Below are 21920 nucleotides of genomic sequence, written 5' to 3'. Positions count from 1 at the left end.
AAATGGTATTCAGCTTCATTTGCAGTAACATCTAAATCACGAAATACCTAGAAATATACCTATTCGAAGGAGATCAAAACTTCTACAGTGAAAACTACAAAACATTATTGAGAAAAAATAAAGAAGATTTCAATAAATAAAGAGATAACACCATATTCATAGATTAAAAGACTAAATATATGTCAATTCTTCTCAAATAGATGTATAAATTTTATGCATTCCCAATAAAATATTCCAGCAGGTATTTTGTAGAAAGTAACAAGTTGATTTTTATGTATGTAAAAATCATTTTGTATTTATTTATGTATGTAAATGCATAATTTATGTATGTAAATGCATAATTACTAGTCCATGAACATTTTAAAAGAAGGACAAAATTGGAGCACTTATCCTATATGATTTCAAGTCACAGATATAAAGTTAGTTTGGTGTTAGTGGGTGAGTAGACATAAAGATCAACAGAACATAAAAGAGTTGAGAAATAAGGTTAAATGATTTTCTATAAAGGTGACAAGGCAATTCTATGGTAATAGGAAGATGCTATTAGTTTTCCTCAAATATCTGCTGTTTTTTGGTTGGTGGTGCTTACTTAATGAATAAAGGACAGTGTTGACTGGCATGGGTAACTTGTCTTCTACACTTGTAATATTCTAGCTGTCCAACAGGCCTCCCTCTAAATGAAGCGATGAATGGTCTCTCTGTATAAGTTGAGCATGCTTATACAAAAACATGGGAGAAGCAGACAGGTAAGCTAAGGACAAACATCTATGGCCTAAAACAAAAAGGCCTTTACTCAAGGTGGGCATACAGAGCAATTTAAAGTGTTTCCCTGATGTCAAGATGTCCTCTAATATTTACTTCTTTCTCAAACTAAAACATTCACTCTCTGCACTCTCTCCAGACACATTAATTTATTTAGGGAGAACTCCAAGGGATAGGAGTACAAACAAATAAGCAATCTTTTAAGTTAATAATTCAACCACAAAAAAACACTGCCTTTGTGTGTGTTGACTTTAAACTTGAAATATCCCTGGAATTGTTTCTCCTGCAACAGTTTTGCCATTTATTTTGGTCTATGTTTTTCTCTTCTCTTCTTTCCCTAAGATCCCAATGCCATCTGCTTTCTTATTTTCAGCAATTCCTACAAATATCTTGTCTGCTAATAGCTTTCTTTCCTTTATACCAGACTGCTATAGGTTATTTTTTTAAATAAATTTTCTGCAAGTTTAAGGATTTTAGATGAGGAGTGATGCACACATATCAGCTCAGTCTACCTTTATCACTAGATACAATAATTTAATGAGTAATTCTCAAGGTTTATAAGATGTAGTGAAATGTGTAATTGTATTATTAGTCATGAAAATAAATGAATGTACATTTTGTACAAATTGTTAAAAAATGAGACATACTGAGCATGCAGTTTTATAATACATATAAATACACTTTAAACATTCACACTCTTTTTTTCTTTAAGATTTTATTTATTTATTTCACAGACAGAGATCACAAGTAGGCAGAGAGGCAGGCAGAGAGAGAGAGGAGGAAGCAGGCTCCCTGCTGAGCAGGAGCCTGATGCAGGGCTCGATCCCAGAACCCTGAGATCATGACCTGAGCCAAAGGCAGAGGCTTTAACCCACTGAGCCACCCAGGCGCCCCTAAACATTCATACTCTTTAAATATAAAGTGTTAATATACATTTTAAACACTCCTTTATAGCAATCTATGCAAAAAGAAAAAATATCAGACCCTTAAGCATTTTTACGAATGCAAAAAAAAGGTACATTCAAGATATCTAGCATAAGAACTAGTTAAACACAATGTGTGGCACATCTGCATGTAAAAATAGTATACAGAAATAAAAATTTAAAAACTCAAAAATATTTAATGTTATGTGAGAATCTTCATAATACAACTGACAAAAATCTGAAATATTATACATAGTACTGTGTCAATTTTTTCATATATTTAATTATGTGTACAAATTCTTAGAGGACTTGAAGGAAATATTAAGATGCAATTGGTACCTGGTTGTTGAATTACTTTATCCCTGAATATTGTCTTCTATAAAACTTAAAAAAATTATTTTTCAAGTTTCTAACACTAGCACATATTATTATAATCAGGAGAAAAGACAAGCATAAAATGGTCCCCTTTTAAAAGGTGAGTTTATTTTTTTAAATATTTTTAATAATTTGCCAAACAAACCCATTCCCCCAAGGCTTCCAGTTAATCATGGTCTGGGCTCTATTTATCATTTCACTTATAATGAAAATTATTCAGCCTCTCATGGCCAAAATTTTATTTTCAAAGTAATTTCTGGTTCATTCTATTTGCTATGAAGATGCTTATTACTACCTCTGCATGGGGACCACTTCAAAATTTTCCTCATGCTACTGAGAAGAAGTAATACAAAGAAATTCCATAAATGGAGATTAATAATAACTGAGACTTCTGAATAAAATAATTTTATATTCTACTTTCTACTAATGAGCTTTTTGAACACTTAAAACTGAAGGCCTTAGAACTGCGGTCCTTTGTGGCTTCTCTTGTCTGTCATGAATGATTAAGTGGCTTATTAAGACAATTAAGTTTGGACCTCTAACTAATCGTTTTTACTGCAACACAATATCCTATTAGACATCCCTAAACCTTGTGGGGCTTTTTTTATTCAAAGTTTCAGCTAAACTATAATAATGAAAATCAAGAAGCTGTGGTAATTAATTATCAAGGATCAGCTCATTTGAAGCATCATCTTCTTCCTTCTTCTTCCATCCTCCATCTCTTACATGTCAGAATCTGAATGTGGACAAAAAGTGGTAGTAAGAACTTAAATTTTTCTGTTTTTATTTAAGATGATTAAGTTAAACTTTCCATGATTTCTAGATAAAGAGACACCCTCCTGACCCATGTCATATATGGCTAACTTCCTCTCCAACAGGTCTCAGAGTAAATGTCACTCCCAGGGGAAGGTCTCACAAGCTTCCATCTGTTATCACAGCTGCACTGACAGAGTCATTTGTTTGATTATGTGCATAATAATGGTCTTCCTCAAAACTGTTGGTTTTCTGAAAACAGGAACTCTATCGATCTTGTATCCCATTGAACTTCTAGTATATAGCTCAGTACGTGGCAGGTGCATGATAAAAATTTTATGAATGGGTTAATCATAATTCATCATTTTCTTCTTATCACAGCTTTGTTAAATACAGGGACATTTTATAAAAACAAGTTTTTTTCAATCTTTAGCTTTTGGAGTTTTAAAAATTATTTAATTCTATATGCAAGACAGAATAATATAATTGGGAAAACACTGGATTAGTGTTTGGAGGCATATCTGCTTGTGCTGTTTGTCATTTCTTAATGACATGATTTTGGCTAGTCACTTCAACTCTCTGAGCCACAATTTTCTAATCTACACTTTGAAAATAATAGTACTTCCCTGCATGCTTCATACAGTTATTAAAAAGATCAAGGGAGAATTAATTTGAAATTCTAAACTCTAAAATACTATTCAATATTAAAAAAATACTATCCAAAAGTAAAAGGCTGTCACTGTAACAGTTTTATATATGGAGCTCTTCATTTTTACTGATTACCTCTCAACATATATACAAAAAAGTAATTCCAGGTAGAAATTAAAACCATTATAGTAGTCTTATTATAGCTCACCTCTTACTACATCTTTGGAAAAAACCACTAATCTATCATCTAAATAAAAGAATTGATTACTGCAAAACCACAATATGATAGAGTCTAGATCAAATTTTGAGCAGTTTCCCAAGCCAGAACAAGAAGTTCCACTGTGCTTTATGTGGAGAAGTTTCAGAGGAAATAGTGAAATTGAGCCTCACCAGCCAAAAGTGTTCTCTCTCTTTCTTCCACCCCACCTTCTTTCTCTCTCTCTCTCTTATCTCAGAGTTTTCAGAATTGAATTTATGGTGGTAAAATCATCAAGCAATGAGTTCTGGCCATCAGACAGATAACCTTAAAATCTAACTGTCAAACAAAGCCAAAATCATACTCAATAATGAAAGATTCCTCAGAGATCAGGGACAAAAAAAGGGTGTCCACTCTTAGCACTCCGATTCAACACAGTACTGAAAGTCTTAGCCAGAGAAATTAAGCAATAAGAAGAAATAAAAGACTCCCAAATCAGAAATGAAAGATTAAAAATATCTCTGTAGGCAGATGATAAGATATCATATAGAGAAACCCCTAAAGATTTCATCAAAAACTTGTTAGAATTAATAAACAAGTTCAGTAAAGTTGCAGGACACAAAATCAACACACAAAAATCAGTTGCATATCTATACACTAACAATGATCTATCTGAAAAAGAAATAAGGAAAACATTCCCATTTCCAATAGCATCAGACAGAATAAAATACTTAGGAATAAATTTAATGAAGAAGGTAAAAAATCTATACACTGCAAACTATAAGATATTGATGAAAGCAACTGAAAAAAAACACAAATAAATGGAAAGATATCGTTTGTTTAGGGATCAGAACCATTAACGGTGTTTAAATGACATACTACTGAAAGCCATCTATAGCTTCAAGGACGTCCCTATCAAAATCCCAATGACATTTTTGACAGTCCTAAAATTTGTATGGAACCACAAAAGACCTTGCATAGTCAAAACAATCTTGGAAGAAAAAAAATGCTGGAGTCACCATACTTGATGATTTCAAATTCTACTACAAAGCTATATTAATCAAAACAGTATGGTATGTCATAAAAACAGACACATAGACCAATAGAACAGAATCAAGACTCTAGAAGCAAACCCCCACATATATAGTCAAATGAATTTTTATCAGGGAACCAAGAGCACTTAATGGGGAAAAGACAGTCTCTTCAAAAAGTGGTATTGGAGGGGCATCTGGATGGCACAGTGGGTTAAAGACTCCGCCTTCAGCTCAGGTCATGATCTCAGGGTCCTGGGATTGAGCCCCACGGCGGGCTCTGTGCTCAGCAGGGAGCCTGCTTCCTGTCCTCTCTCTCTGCCTGCCTCTCTGCCTACTTGTGATCTCTGTCTGTCAAATAAACAAATAAAAATCTTTTTAAAAAAAAGTGGTATTAGAAAAATTGTTAGAGAGGAGAAGGGAGTTGGGGTAAATTGGAAGGGGAGGTGAATCATGAGAGACTATGGACTCTGAAAAACAATCTGAGGGGTTTGAAGTGGTGGGGGGGTGGGAGGTTGGGGTACCAGCTAGTGGGTGTTATAGAGGGCACGGATTGCATGGAGCACTGGGTGTGGTGAAAAAATAATGAATACTGTTTTTCTGAAAATAAATAAATTAATTTAAAAAAAAGAAAGAAAAATTGGGATATTCAGATGCAAAAAGTCAACTATGCCCTCATCTTACACCAATCAAAAAAATTAACTCAAAATGGATTAAAGACTGAAGTGCAAAACCAGAAACCATAAAACTCCTAGAAAAAAATACAAGGGAAAATCTCCTTGACAATGTTATTGGCCATGGATTGTTGGATATGATGCCAAAAGCACAAATAGCAAACGCAAAAGTAAACAAGTGGGATTATATCAAACTAAAAAGTTTCCGCACAGCAAAAGAGCCATCAACAAAATGAAAAGGCAATCTATGGAATGAGGTAAAATATTTTTAAATCAATCAAGTATTCAATAAAGGGTTAATATCCAACAAATAAAAAATCTACAACTCAATTCCAAAATAATAATAATTATTATAATAATGATGAACCCAATTACAAATGAGCAAAATATTTGAATAGACATTTTTCCTTTTTTAATTGAAGTATAGTTCACATACAAAGTTCTATTAGTTTCAGGGGAACAACATAGCAATACAATTCTATACATTACACTATGCTCACCATAGAGCAGTTATTATCTGTCACCATACAACATTATTAAAATATTATTGATTACATTCCCTATGCTGTACTTTTCATCCCTGTGATGTTTTATAACTAGAAGTTTTACCTCTCAGTCCCTTCACCTATTTCACCCATCACCCCCAAGCACTTCTGACAAGCACCTATTTGTTCTCTGTATTTATGATTCCATTTGTGCTTTGTTTTGTTTTTTAGAATGCACACATGATTTTGTGAAATCATGATGTTTGTCTTTCTCTGTCTGACTTACTTCACCTAGCATAATCCTCTTTAGGGCTATCCATGTTGTTACAAATGGTAAAATCTCAATAATTTTTATAGCTGAGTCATAGTCCAGTGTGTGTATCTGTGTGTGTGTGTGTCTGTGTGTGGTGTCCACACATCTTCTTTATTCATTCACTTATCTATAGATACTTAGGTTACTTCTATAACTTGGCTACTTTAATAAGACTACAATAAATACAGGGATGCCTATATCTTTTTGAATTTGTGTTTTTATTTTCTTTGGGTAAATACCCACAGTAGAATTACTGGATTGTATGGTATTTCTATTTTTAATTTTTTGAGGAAACTCTATACTGTTTTCCACAGTGGTTGCATCAATTTACCAACAATTTACCAACTGGTGCACCAATTTCCACCAACAGTGTACAAGGATTCTCTTTTCTCTGCATCTTCTCCAAGACTTGTTATCTCTTTGTCTTTTTGATACTATCATTCTGAAGGTGTAAGTTAGAAACTCACTGTGGTTTTGATTTGCATTTCCCTGATGATTACTGATGTTGAGTATGTCTGTATGTCTTCTTTGGAGAAATATCTATTTAGGTCCTCTGCCCATTTTAAATTGGATTATTTGTCGGGGGGGTTGGTGTTCAGTTGTATGTATTCTTTATATAGTTTGGTATCAACACTTTATTGGATACATCATGTAGAAATATCTTCTTTCATTCAGTGGGTTCCAGTTTTTCATGTTGTTGGTGGTTTCCTTCACTGTTCAAAACCTTTTTACTTTCAGAGGTCCCAATAGTTTATTTCTGCTTTAGTTTCACTTGCCTGAGGAGACATATCTAGAAAAATGGTGCTACCATTGATGTCTAAGAGATTACTGTCTGATTTCTTGTAGGAGTTTTATGGTTTCAGATATCACATTTAGTTTTTTAATGCATTTTGAGTTTATTTTTGTGTGTGCTCTATGAAAGTGGTCCAGTTCCATTCTTCTGCATGTAGCTATCCAGTTTTCCAATATTATTTATTGAAGAAATCTTTTTTCCATTTTATATTTTTGCTTCATCTGTTGCAGATTGACTATACAGATGGGGGTATATTCCAGGGCTCTTTCTTATTCCACTAATATATGTGTCTATTTTGTGCCAGTATTATGTGTTTTGATTACTATAGCTTTGTAGTATTGGGGGTCTTTTGTGGTTTCATACAAATTTTAGGATTATTTGTTCTAGTTCTATGAAAATATTAATGGCATTTTGATAGGGACTGCATTGTATTTGTAGATTGCTTTGGGTACTATTTGGATACCTTTTATTTCATTTTCTTCTCTGGTTGCTGAGGCTAGGACTTCTAGTACTATGATGAATAAAAGTGGCAAATGTACTTGTCTCTTTTCTGATCTTAGTGGAAAAGCTCTTAGTTCTTCAACATTGAATATGACATTAGCTTTTGGTTTTTCATATAAGACCTTAATTATATTGACTTATAATCTTGTGGTTTTTATCCTTCATTTTGTTAATGTGATGTATCATGTTGGTTGATTGTGGATACTGAACCATCCTTGTACCCTTGGAATAAATTCCACTTGATAATGGTGAAGGATCCTTTTAATGTATTGTTAAAATTCAGTTTTCTAATATTTTGTTGAGGATTGTTGCATCTATACTCATCAGAGATGTTGGTTTGTTTTTTGTGTTTTTTTGCTTGTTTGTTTCTTCATAGTGTCTTTGGTTTTGGTATCAGGGTACCATCAACCCTATAAAATAAATTTGGAAGCTCTCCTTACTCTTCTGTTTTTGGAAAATGGTTTGAAAAGAATAGGTATTAACTCTTCTTTAAATTTTTGTATAGTTCACCAATGAAGTCTTCTGCTCCTGGACTTTTGTTTGTTGGCAGTTATTTTTTTATGTATTTTTTAATTTTCTCTTTGATTTACTTGTTGACCCACTGGTTGTTTAGTAGCACATTGTTTAGCCTTCACCAGGTGAAAACCTTCACCTTTTTTCTAGTATTTTTTTCTTGTATTGATTTCTAATTTCATACAATATGGTCAGAAAAGATATTTGATATAATTTTCAACCTTCTTAAACATACTGAGACTTGTTTTGTGGCCTAACATGTGGTTGACCTGGAGAATATTCCGTGTATGCTTGGAAAGAATCTATAATCTATTCTTGGATGGAATGTTCTAGAACATTCAGGATTCATCCATGTTATTGCAAATGGAAAGATTTCCTTTTTTATGGCTGAATAATGTTCTAGAACATTCCATCCATATCTGTTAAGTCCATATGGCCTAATGTGCCATTCAAAGTCACTGTTTCTTTATTAATTTTTGTCTGGATGATCAATCCATTGATGTAAAGGGAGTATTAAAGTCCCCTATTATTATTGCATTGCTGTCAATTTCTCCCTTTATGTCTGTTAATATATCCTTTCTGTATTGAAGGACTCCTATGCTGGGTGTATAGATATTTACAATTGTTACATTTTCTTGTTGGATTGATCCCTTTATCATTATGTAATGCCCTTCTTTGCCTATTGCAACAGTCTTTATTTTTTTTTAAAGATTTTATTTATTTATTTATTTATTGAGAGAGAAAGAAAGAGAGAGAGCAACAGAGATAGCAAGAGAGAGCAGGAGCAGGGGGAGAGGGAGAAGCAGCCTCCCTACTGAGCAGGGAGCCCAATGTGGGGCTTGATGTCAGGACCATGAGATCATGACCCAAGCCAAAGGCAGACACTTAACCAATTGAGCAAATCAGGACCCCAACAGTCTTTGTTTTAAAGTCTATTTTGTCTGATACAAATATTACTGCCTTAGCTTTTTTTTTTTTTTCCTGCTTTCATCTGCTGTAGTATCTTTTTCCATCCCTTCACTTTCGGTCTGTATGTTGCTTTAAGTCTGAAGTGAATCTCTTGTTGGCAGCATATAGATGGGTCTTGTTTTTTATTCATTCAGTCATCCTATGCCTTTTTACTGGAACATTTAAACCATTTGCAATAAAAGTAATTATTGATAGGTACGTACTATTGATAGGGATGCAAACTGGTACAGCCGCTATGGAAAACAGTATAGAAGTTACCCTCAAAATTAAAAGTAGAACTACCATATGATTCAGCAATTCTACTTCTGGGTATATATGCAAAGAAAATAAAATCAGGATCTCAAAGAGATGTCTTCACCTCCATGTTCATTGCAATATTATTCACCATAGCCAAGACATGGGAACAACCAAAATGTCCATCAATGGATGAATAAAATGCGGTGCATATATACTGCAGAATAGTATTCAGCCATAAAAAAGGAAATCTTTCCATTTGCAATAACATGGATGAATCCTGAAGGCATTATGCTAAGTGAAATGAGTCAGAGAAGGACAAATGCTATATGATCTTACTTATATGTGGAACCTAAATACCAAACTCATAGAAATAGAGAACAAACTTGTGGTTGCCAAGGGCAGGTGGGTGGAAGTGGGGGAAAAAAGTGAAGGTGGTCAAATAGTATGAAGCTTCAAGTTATAAGATGAATAAGTTCTGGAAATCTAACGTACAGCTTGGTGACTACATTTAACAATGCTGTACTATATACTTGAAAGTTGCTAAGAGTAAATCTTAAAAGTTCTCACCACACACACACACACACACACACACAAACACACGCACTCAATCCATCTTAGCTAAACTTACTGTGATAATCATTTTGCAACATGTATTTATATCAAATCATTGTGTACACATTAAACTTACATAATGTTATATGTCAGTTATATCTCAGCAAAACTAGAAAAAAAAACACTAAATGTCAGCACATTGAGAATCCATCTTTCAGGGAATAAACTTCATTCACCTTATAGGCAGAGAATGATGTATAAAATTAGAATTCCAATATATAAATAGAAATATGAATGTCCTATTATCTAAAACACTCACATCAGCATAATTAGCTCTTTCTTCCAATGGGAGACCCTAAGGATACTCAACCTTTAATGGGCCTGGTCTTTGATGAGAACAGAACCATAACAAAAGTGAGTTATATGATTCAAATAATGGCCTGAAGCATGGATCTTCATAATAATGCCACTGGCCAGTATGTTCTTTCTGTGTTTAGAAAGGACATAGACAATGTTTGCTCCTATAGGTCAACTTTACCTGATATTTTTGCCTAATAACAACCTCACTCATTATTATTTTTCTTTTAGATTTATTTATGTATTCAGTCAAGTCTTGCTCTGTCTGTGCCAGTAAATTTAATTTTTTTCAGATGACTACATATCTCTGCTCTAATACACTATCCATTGATTTTTATAATTTAATTTTGAAAGGACAATCTCATTAACCTTATTTATAAGCTCTTAGGGGTATTTTACAGCTGCCCCCAGGGACCACCTTCAATAAAAACAAGAAAGAAAACATTATCCAAACATGAGCTGAGCTATCCATTGTTAAAAAGACAGTGAATTACTAAGCCAGAACTCATATACGGGAAAAAACATTTTAAGTGATGTCTGGTCAAAATTATGTTAAAGACTAGTGAAGATCTCAAAGGATTTTTTTTTTTAATATGACCTGTTTTGACAAATGATAGAGCCAGATCTTGGATCTTAGGCAACATGGAATAACTTTTCATTTAAGGCATTAATGTGCGTAATGAAGTAGCAAAAGAAATGAAAAATCAATTTCTTCAGCTTATTAATTTATGTTGAGATTGATTTCCATTTATAATTCACTATTAGTCTTTTTCATTGATATCTGATTGTTCATTTATAAAGCATAGCCTTTGATAAGCTAAGTACCATTAATTTTAATAACAATAGAAAAATTGAAAACATACTTGGATTACAAATCATCTTATAAATAAGACTTTTGATAGAGTCACAAACTGTATAATAAAACAATATAGGCAATAGTAGGACTCAAATATTCACAAATTTAATGTCTGGTATAAGATGTCAAAAAGAAGTTCTAGAAGCACATAATTCAAGAAACAAGTTTTCTTATTGTTATGAGTTTTATGTTATACTGTCTTACTTGAATTTAGGATGAGAAGCATTTCAATGTCACATTAATGTAATCCGGGTTATTGCCAAGGAAAGTTGATTAGATGTCTATAGTATAAATACCTGTTTTAGAAAAAGGCATTCACATTTTTAATAGATGTCTCCAGAGAAATTATGATCTTTTTTCAATAAAATATAAAACAGAAGAGAAAAGTCACAATGACACAGAAGAAAGAGATGTTTTTTGCTCCATCCTAGGTTATATAGAATTCTAGTAACATTTTTATAATTATCATACTCACTGTAATAGGAGCATATGTCCTGGATGATTGCCATCAGCTTACTTGCCTTTAATTCAAGCCCATATCACTATTTATCTATGCCCAGACTCATCCCACAGCAGGTTTATACCATTTTGGATCTGTAAAAAGGTGCGTATTGCATGGAGCACTGGATGTTGTATTTAAACAGTGAATCTTGGAACACTGCATCAAAAACTAATGATGTATTTTACGGTGACTAACATAACACAATTTTTTTTTAAAAAAGCATATAAACAACCAACATTTTATACCTTAAGGGAAAGTTACTTTGTAATGCATTTATAAGATAATTTTTAACCAAGTGAAGCCAAAAATTTTACACAATCAAATCTACAAGTTCTGGGGTGAGCACAGGGAGAAGGGGAGTTGGAAGTAGTTATCAAATACAAATTCCTAATCCTAGATGTCTTATCCTTGAAATCAATCATGTTTCTGAACCAGGTAAATCCACCACCTCTCAACTTCTAATAATGGAATATAGCGCCATTTTGCTAATCATCCAAGTTATCAGCATCATGGATTAAAAAGTCACATAGTTTTGGAACTTGAATAATTCATGGAAAAAAAGGCACAGCATAGGAAATATAGTCAATGACATTATAATAGTATTGCATGGTGACAGATGGCAGCTACACTTGTGGTAAACACAGCATAATATAAAGAGTTGTTGAATCACTACATTCTATATCTGAAACTAATGTAACACTGTGTATCAACTATACTCAAAGAAAAAAATGTCACATAGACAAACTTCATATTCACAAACTTTTCTTTGAGATCCCTGCTTTTATTATTTTAATTAAATATTTTAAAATGTTTGTCTACTCTCTCTGGGCTATAGTTTAGGACACAAAACAAAAATATATATACTCTTTAGGAGCTCAAAGTCTAGGGGTAAACACAAATGCTCATCTGTTCAAATAACTATAATACAAAAGATGACAACAATGATGACTCCAATGACTGATGATGATGATGATAAATACCACTGGCTTAACACTTTCTCTGACCTAGACACTCTTCTATGAATTTTGCATACATTACCTGCTCAATGAAGTAGATATTAATAATTTTACTTTTACAGATAAAGGAACTAAGAGAAAGATTAAGTGATTCACCAGAGGCCACATAGCAAGTTAAGTCTAATCCTTGACACTACTTTCTTTCTCACTTCTAAATTGAATATCTCTCTAATAAAAGCATCACAAAATATATAAACAAAATGCCATGCAATAGTAGCTGTAATTAATACCATGAATATTAGGATAGGGTGGTGATGTCATGACAAGAATAAGGGTGGGGAGGCTTCATGGAAGAACTAATAATTAAGCTAGGTTTGGAATAATGTGTAGTGATGTTTCCATGAAAGGAATACATGGAAGGAAAGGAAAATAATACAATGAAGGACACTTAAGAGCAAATGCTTTCTTGAAGAAAAGCAGGACATATTAAAAACTAACTATAGAATGGCTGTTGAAAGATTTGAAAGGAGAGTCTAGAACAAAGGGTGCAGTAGGAGAAAAAAATAAACCTGGAAAGAAAAGTTATAGAAAATTAAAGTCTTGGGGCACCTGGGTGGCTCAGTGGGTTAAAGCCTCTGCTTTCGGCTCAGGTCATGGTCCCAGGGTCCTGGGATTGAGCCCCACATTGGGCTCTCTGCTTAGCAGGGAGCCTGCTTCCCTCTCTCTCTGCCTACTTATGATCTCTGTCTGTCAAATAAATAAAATATTTTAAAAAAGAAATAAAAGAAAATTAAAGTCTTGAATACAATGCTAAGGAAGTTTTGCTCTTTTGGTAAGCAATGGGAAGTATTTAAGATTTATATTATATTATATTATGAGGCATAAGATGCTTCTTACTTATGGATTGCAGAGGGAAAACTTTGGAATCAAGGAGGTGAATTAGACTATGTAATAATACAAAATAGACAGTCTTTAAAAACAAGGAAAGAGGTGCATATGAGAGATACTTCAAGGAGGACTCAAGTAATCTCAATAACAGATTGGATAGGGAAGGAGAGAAAAGTCAAGAGTTACTCTGAGCTTCTGTCCTACACTCTTGGGAATCAACAACCCAGGGTGCATAGGAGGTAGAAGAATGAAAATCAAGAAAAAAATGGATTTGGGTATATTGACTTTGAATTATTAGCAAGAAATCCATAAGATGTAAGTGGCACTTGGACATTGGGGGGATGTCTGGTACAGTATGATCTTGAGAACAGATAACTCCCATAAAATGAGCACCGAGTCAGAAAAAGAAAACAAAAAAACATCAACTCTTAGAATATTTACATCTAAAGAGGGGATGAAGAGCGGCTAGGATGAAGTGAGTAGTCAAAAATAAGAACTAAGTCAATGAAGTGCATCATCACATAAATCAACAGAAGGTTTTTTGGAAATGTAAAATCAACAGGGCTTAATGCTGTGGAAAGATTGTATGTAAAAATGATGGGGAAAATATCAAATTATGAGGAAATGTTTTCATTGTGTCATAATAGAAATAATGGAAAGCATTGTTTCAGTAAAGTATTAAGGATAAGAGATAAGCTAGGAAGTCAGTGAGGTATGAGGAAACGAGTTAAACTCACTGGATTACTCCTTCCCACTGAAATATTCTCAAATAGCACCAGTCTATTGGTCTATTCCTAGGTTTGTTTGTCATCCTACTTGGTCTGGACTTAAGGTCCAATCCCTATAAGTGCTTGGAGTGATACTTGAATTTTTGACCTTCTCACCTGGTCCCCAGAGTCCCTCACAAAATCCTGTACTTATTTGAAATCTTGGGAAGACTGTTTTCTCCATTCCAGCTTCTAGACTATCTGAAATAAGTGGAGAAAACTATTTTACTATGCAACTGGATGTCTTTATAAGTTTATTTTTTTATTTTTTTTACAAAAACGGAGTCATAAGTACTGCTCAAAATCTGTTACTTATCTCCAGCTAAATGAAAATCAACACATGGACACACTAATTACCAATTACTAATTACCCTAATTACCAACTTCCTAACTTTTTAAACATACTTCTAAGCTCCAATTTCCTTATTCTAAAATGAGCACAGTAACAGTTTTTCAAAGGTGATTGTCAATATTAGACTTAGTATATACAAATTACTTTGACTAGTTCATGACACATAATAGGTAGCTTTAGTTAATAAACAATAAAATAAACAATACAATAAACAGTAGCTTTAGTTAATACCATGAATATTAGGTAGATCATGTGCTACAGCGTATGTCCTAAAGCTTTTTATTCACCTAACATCCCCTTCCTTTGTTTTCATGTGAAGCTTTATTGATAATGTCCATCCATTTACATATTTATTGAGTACTTACTATATTACAGGTGCATGCTAAGTATACAGTATGAATAAAATGGACACGTGTCCTAATCTCAGGGAGTTTACTTTTTGTAGGTGCTGATGAATATAAACAACTAAAGACATGCTCAGAACAAAATACTTTCAGGTAGCAGTAGATATTATGAAGAAAATCATCAGGTTGGTATAACAACAGTGATGGTTGGAGGGAGGGAAGAAGATGGTTATGAATAGATAAGAGCCACAAATACAAACTTGTTCAGAGCCACAAATACAAACTTGTTTAGTTCAGTTCCTCTACACTTTAAAATTTTTCCCAAAGTCCAATTATTCCTTTATATCTTCCTCTTCTATAAGTTTTGTTTTTATTCTTTGTTCAAAGTCAACCCTAGTTGAGCTCTTTTTATATCTTTCTCACCAACTTTCCCTTATAATCTCTTATATATTTAATTTCTTTTTCCAATAATTTATTTCATTGAGTCTATAATTATAATGGGGTAAAGGAACTATTGTTTATTTCCTTTAGTAAGTCTAGAAAGTTGAAATTCAGTACATCTTTTTACCCATAATATATCAATTATATTTCAAATATCTTTCAATCTAAACCAACTCTAACGTTGACCATTTGAAAGGCATATTAGCAATGGAAATATGATGCTCTGTACTAGCAATAAATGCACTGAATACAATTGGGGAAAAATGAAAAAAAAAGAAAAAAGAAAAGAGAGACGCCAACTCTGAGGAATTTGAAAGGCAGAGGAAAATAGCACACCCAAACCATCTATAGTCAAAAATAAAAATGTTTAAAGTAGTACATAGCCGATGGGAAATTCAACGTTCAAGTGGGATGATCTTTTCATCTGTAGGTATGTTCACAACATAAAACCTTATGCCACATTTTATATCATACATGAATGATCCATATATAAAACCAACTTGTGAAAGAAAAAAAATGCATGGAATTCCCTCTAATAATATAGTCACAAAAAATGCACAGAATTCTGAACAACTACAACTATTAGCTCAGTTTTAACTTTGTGTCCATATTCACAAATGCCCTATAGATATTTCTCATTTTTTCTTCTACTAAAGTGTGCCTTCTTTGCATTGCATGCTTAGACTCAGAAAAGTAAATACAAAAACTGCCAGCTCAGCCAGGTGGAAAAAGAAGAAAAATGGAGTATAATTGAATAAATCTCCTGAACAGAATAATATTCACCACTGTTTATTAATCTCTTTAATAGCCTTTTCCCTGAAGAAGGAAAAGAAGCAAGACTTTTCAGAACACTCCAAATAACTTTAGTTGCTGGCTTAGTTGCTGATTTACTCACATAAATCTCTCAAGCTTTGTTTCTTTAAGAAATGGCACTCAGGGGGGTGCCTGGGTGGCTCAGTTGGTTAAGCATCTGTTTTTGTCTCAGATCATGGTCTCTGGATCCTGGGATTGAGCCCTGCATCATAGGGTTCTCTGCTTAGCAAAGAGTGTGCTTTTTCCTCTTTCTCCCTCTTCCTCTCCCCATGCTTGTGCTCACATGCTCTCTCTTTCAAATACATAAATAAAATCTTAGAAAAAAAAAAAAGAAAAGAAATAGCATTCACTGTGTAATCTGGCTCAAAATTCACAATCTTGCAAATGTCATTTCCTTGCAGTCTTAAGTGATAGCAAACTTAAGCAGAGCACTATATGTGATGTACAGACCTGAACATACTTTAGTTGTTGAACTAGAGAAAAAAAAAGTCAGGATACAAATAGGAAAAGACAGAGAATAATACCACGACAGGTGGGGAAGGAAGAGAGTCAACAGACATCAGAATTCTTTCAGTCTGGAAGAGATTATCGAGTGAAATAAGTCAAGCAGAGAGAGTCAATTGTCATATGGTTTCACTTATTTGTGGAGCATAACAAATAGCACGGAGGACAAGGGGAGTTAGAGAGGAGAAGGGAGTTGAGGGAAATTGGAAGGGGAGGTGAACCATGAGAGACTATGGACTCTGAAAAACAATCTGAGGGGTCTGAAGGGGCGGGGGGTGGGAGGTTGGGGGAACCAGGTGGTGGGTATTAGAAAGGACACGGATTGCATGGAGCACTGGGTGTGGTGCAAAAACAATGAATACTGTTATGCTGAAAATAAATTTTTAAAAATTAAAAAATTTAAAAAAAAAAAGAATTCTTTCAGTCCACTCAGCTGATACCCAGGAATCAAACATGGTTCTGTCCCTTGCATGGAGCTGTTTGTTACTAGAGCAGGCAAAATCTAACAGGTATCATTGTCTCTCAAATGTCTAACTTTTTCTTTTATTTATTTATTATTTTATTTATTTATTATTTTTTTTTTTACTCAACTGCCATATGACACCATCTCCCATATGGGCTAGACTTGCCGGGAATAATCACTTACCTTACATCATGTCCTTACTCTTTCCAGAATCATGTGTGAAAAACCACATGAGAAGAGTGAAGGCCAGTTGGAAGGGTTTCCCATGGCTAAACACCAAATAAGATGTTGCAGTGACTTTTTTTTTTTTTTTTTGGTGTTGCAGTCACATTTTTATCCACTTCACACTTAAGACCAAGCTCCCAAGTAGCCCCTTCTGCAGCTGCCTCCCTGTACATACCCATCCTCATTCAGTCCGTCCCTAAAACAAGGCTGACAATGACACATGAACTGCACATATCTAGGTGGTCTACCATGTCCTTTATGTAGTTGAATTCACAGGGTGACACTAAATTAAGACAAGTTCCAATATTGATGCCACTATCTCCCTCCTGTGAATCCTGATCCACTGGCTGCCAAAGCCAGAAGGGGTTTGGGATAGAGTGCTTGGTCATGGGGAAAGCTGCTGTGGTTGGCCCAACAGATGGGCAGAGGGGAAGGTTTTACTTCTTCACAGCCTGAATGACAACCTCATCCCCTACTACATGGCCTTCATACACTTTTTGAGGATTGTGTTTCACAAACAGACCCCAGATTAGAGTGTGTTTAAATTTTTTGGTAAGATTTTTGTGAATCTTCATGCAGAAATCCTCCACCATGGTCCTGGAATAAGGCAGCACCACTGGAGACATATAATCTGGCAATTGGGCCTTTGGGTTTGGTGTAAATCCTCACTAGTTTTCAGACAGTTCCAGATCTTTTCTAATAGGTCATCAAAATTCCAGCAGTGATGGGCAGAAATGGGTACACAGTGAGTCACCTTATAAATTATATCCAATTCCTTAAAGGAAATCTGATCAATCTTCTTGATTAATAAATACACATACATATAAGGGATACAAACTCTGTTTTCTTCCACTATACCAACAAGGTCATCCACTGTGGCATCACTATGCAGGGCCATATCAGCATTGTGAATTCAAATGTCTAAGTTTTTAAGAGTTTTTAAGAAACACATCACTATGGGGTGCCTGGGTGGCTCAGTTGGTTAGGCAACTGCCTTCGGCTCAGGTCATGATCCCAGGGTCCTGGGATCGAACCCCATGTCGAGCTCCTTGCTTGGCAAGGTGCCTGCTTCTCCTTCTCCCTCTGCCTGCTGCTCTGCCTGCTTGTGCTTCTAATTCTGTCAAATAAATAAATAAAATTTTAAAAAAAAGAAAGAAACACATCACTACATTATCATATACTGAATTATATCAATAGAGACAGATAATATACATTATAATATTATTATAGGGAGAACAGTTAGTCCACATACCCTTTGCTTTCAGTTTCTTGTATTATTGATCAATTTCTCCTGTTTTGCTCTTTTCATCAAATTTCTGGTTAAAAATAACACAGTGAAATGGAATAAATGGTTTCATCTAAGTTATGTTTCCTGAATGGAAAGCTTACTGATAAAAAGTATAATATCTGATACAGCGTGCTAAAGAACTTACTTACTTTACTGTTTCATTCAATATGAACTATAAAACAATGCATACATATAAAATGAGCTAACCATAGATTTGAGTGGCAATATATGACCAAATAACTGTCAATTTCCTTCTAAGTTATTTCTCTGGTGTTCAGTATAGCTGTTATGAGAAATTTCCTTCAACTGCTCTTCAGAGTATCTGTAATTAATTTGTACTCATGGCTCTGAAGAGATAAAGAAGAAATTCTAATAAAAGCATAAAATATTTTGATAGCTTTGAGGATGTTTTGCAAGGTAAGACTTCAGACTTTCCCACCAAGCTTTAATTCCATTTCTATCTGTCCAAGGGAAAACATATTGTTCTAATTTTCATTCTGCTTCCTGAAGTTCTCAATTCGCTTTCCTCACACTCTTCATCAACTCATGTATTCTCTCCTGCATTTCTCCCCCAGCCACACTACTCTTGGGATTATCTCTTTATCACTGTCAGTAACCACAGGACTCATTAAAGATAGGATGCCAAAGTTATTTTGGACTAAGGAAATTGTTATCTCATTAAGAGTTGCAAACATCTACAGATTCCAGGTTACAAGATTTAAAATGTGGTACCAATTTCAAGTTAAAAAAAAATAAGAAAAGAAAAAGGGAGGAAAGAAGGAGAAAAGGTAGGCAGGCAGACTGTAAGAAAGGATTTCACTTCAAGAATTGGGCCTCCTTCCTTTGGGTTCCATGTTGTCATTTATCTTTTTGTTTCCTCTCATTTTGCTGAAGCTTACTCTGCAGTAACTAATGTATATGTATGTTAAATCATCACATTGTACATCTTTTAAAAAATCACAAGGTACAACCTGAATACATATTATTTTTTATCAAACATATCTGAATAAAGCTGGGGGAAAAAAGGCACAGAAATAAAAAATAATTTTTTGCATTCTTGAAAAACATTCTACATAAATACTTGAGTAGTAGTTCATTTAGTTACATAATTTTAAGTTGAGGACTATGTTCTTTTTCAATTTTAAACTATATTTCCATAATATCCTAACTCTGGTATTGCTTTCAACAGTTCTAATGCCATTCTGATTCCAGGGTCTTGGTTTTGTTTCATTTGTTTCATTTTGTTTCTATTTTAATTCTTTCTTTGGAAAGTTTGAAAACGTCTGCTTTTTCTGAAAGTTCATAAAAATGTACTTTGATGTGAAATCTTTTTTGCTGGACTCTTGCTGGTTTCTTTTCACCTGAAGGCCTTTGTAGTTTAGTTCTGGAAATATTTTTGTGTTCTTTTTCTTGAGCAATTTCCTAATGTCTGACTTCTCTGCTCCCTCTTTATGCAATATCTATAAGCTGAATGATGAAACTCTTAGATTGATTGTCTTGTTTTCATACCTCTTTTCCTCGATTTTCCATTTCTTCATCTTTTGATTCTACTTTCCCAGGGATTTTCTCAACATCCACTAGATTTTCCTAACTAATTTTATTTTAGTTTACAGGAAGTTTTTCTGATTCTGTTTCTTTACATAAGGAACATACTTTAGCCTTTTTTTGTGTTTGTTTGTATTGGATGCACTACCTCTTGTCATTCTGAGGATTTCAATTATAACAGTTGCTCTTGTTTAAGTATCTGTTAATCCTCTTTGCATTGTCTCTGTTTTTTTTGTTTGTTTGTTTTGGGTTGTTTTTTTGTTTTGTTTTTTACTTTTCTTCTTTAAAATTTGCCACACCAATGTATTGCTGTATCTTGTGTACAGAGGTCCAGAGATTTGCAAATTCAGTTTTCCCAGAACATTAATGGCTAGCCTCTTACTTGGGGGAGAGTCACCTGGTCTCCAACGAGGGAAGATGATCTGGGGGTCCTACTGCACACAGATTTTTCTCCATTCCAAGAAATCATTACTAACTTAAGGAGCATGGAACATCTTGAGAGTGAGTTTTGCAAGCTATACTGGTCTTCAGTGATACTGAAGCCATAAACAGTAAATCCACACACTGGAAACAAAAATGACAACATCCATAAAATGCTTTCTTTCTACCTGTCTTTGTTCTTTCTTGGTATCTATGCACATGTGTCACTCTCCCCTTGGTTACTAGATTCCAGTCACACTTACCTTTTTTCAGTTCTTGTGGTAACTCAAGTTCTGTCCTTTGCTTCTTTTAGAATTAAGACTCTAATTCTATAAATAGATCATATATAAGCAGATACAGACTGAAGGAAGGAGAAAGAGCCAAAAATTTATGACCAAATGAACAGAGAATTTCATGGCTTAAGGAAACAAAATATATAGAGAGAATAGATACTATGAAGTATCTATTCTAATAATTTAAAGCAAATCAACACTTTGCCGATTGTTATACAAATATACTGTAGGAAATTATATTAAGTAATTAAGTAAATTAAGTAATTAATTAAGTAAAAAAGTATGCCCAGAAAGGGATGCTCCATAAAGGCATATTGATTGATTGGGTGTTTTTAAAAAGGATACATCCATAAAGTTCCTTTAAATAACTATACCAAGCACTATAAAGGATTGGCTAAAATAACATTCACAAACTTGTTCATTAAGAAAAACTAAGAACATAAACTAAATTCAGATTTTTGTGAAGCTGGATCTTTGCACACTAATTTCTGTGACAACAGTAAAGTGTTTTTATGATTAAAAAATATATATCTTGAGGCACCTGGGTGGCTCAGTGGGTTAGAGCCTCTGCCTTCGGTTCAGGTCATGATCCCAGGGTCCTGGGATCAAGCCCCACATTGGGCTCTCTGCTCAGTGGGGAGCCTGCTTCCTCCTCTCTCTCTCTCTGCCTGCCTTTCTGCCTACTTGTGATCCGTCAAATAAATAAATAAAAAATCTCACAAAACAAACTGAGGGTTGCTGGGGGGAGGGGGTTTGGGAGAAGGGGGTGGGATTATGGACATTGGGGAGGGTATGTGCTTTGGTGAGTGCTGTGAAGTGTGTAAACCTGGTGATTCACAGACCTGTACCCCTGGGGATAAAAATATATGTTTATAAAAAATAAAAAATTTTATTAAAAGCCTTCAAAAAAAAATCTTTTTTTAAAAATACCTTTATACTACCGTGATTTGGGGGTTATTGATTATCTTTCCCAAGTTCCCTTTTCTGAGAGCTGCCACTGCTTGCCCCACTGCTGGAGTCATTCTTGTACTTCAGTTCCCTGTTCTATGACTATAGCCCATTGGGTAGTTTACATAAGACCTAACAATGAAAAGTCTGGGCTAAGGTAATGAGAGTTTTTCTCCCAGTAATCGGAATTGGACCAAAGAGCAGAAAGGTCAGTCAGTGGTGGTTGGTTCTTT

The 21920-nt window shown here is 34.2% G+C and overlaps 1 long non-coding RNA gene across 1 annotated transcript in view; it reads right to left on the bottom strand.

Moving 5' to 3' along the window:
* Positions 1-2146: 2146 nt before the first annotated feature.
* The window catches only part of LOC123387843, a 42215-nt gene continuing 22441 nt past the window's right edge, over positions 2147-21920 (bottom strand). The window contains exon 3 of the long non-coding RNA XR_006602323.1: positions 2147-2796. This is a non-coding gene — a long non-coding RNA (uncharacterized LOC123387843). The remainder of the gene's footprint in view (positions 2797-21920) is intronic.

Source organism: Mustela putorius, unplaced genomic scaffold, assembly GCF_011764305.1.
Source record: "Mustela putorius furo isolate JIRA1106 unplaced genomic scaffold, ASM1176430v1.1 tig00003863_pilon_pilon_pilon, whole genome shotgun sequence".
Classification (NCBI taxonomy): domain Eukaryota; kingdom Metazoa; phylum Chordata; class Mammalia; order Carnivora; family Mustelidae; genus Mustela; species Mustela putorius.
This window is presented reverse-complemented; position numbering and strand designations above follow the sequence as displayed.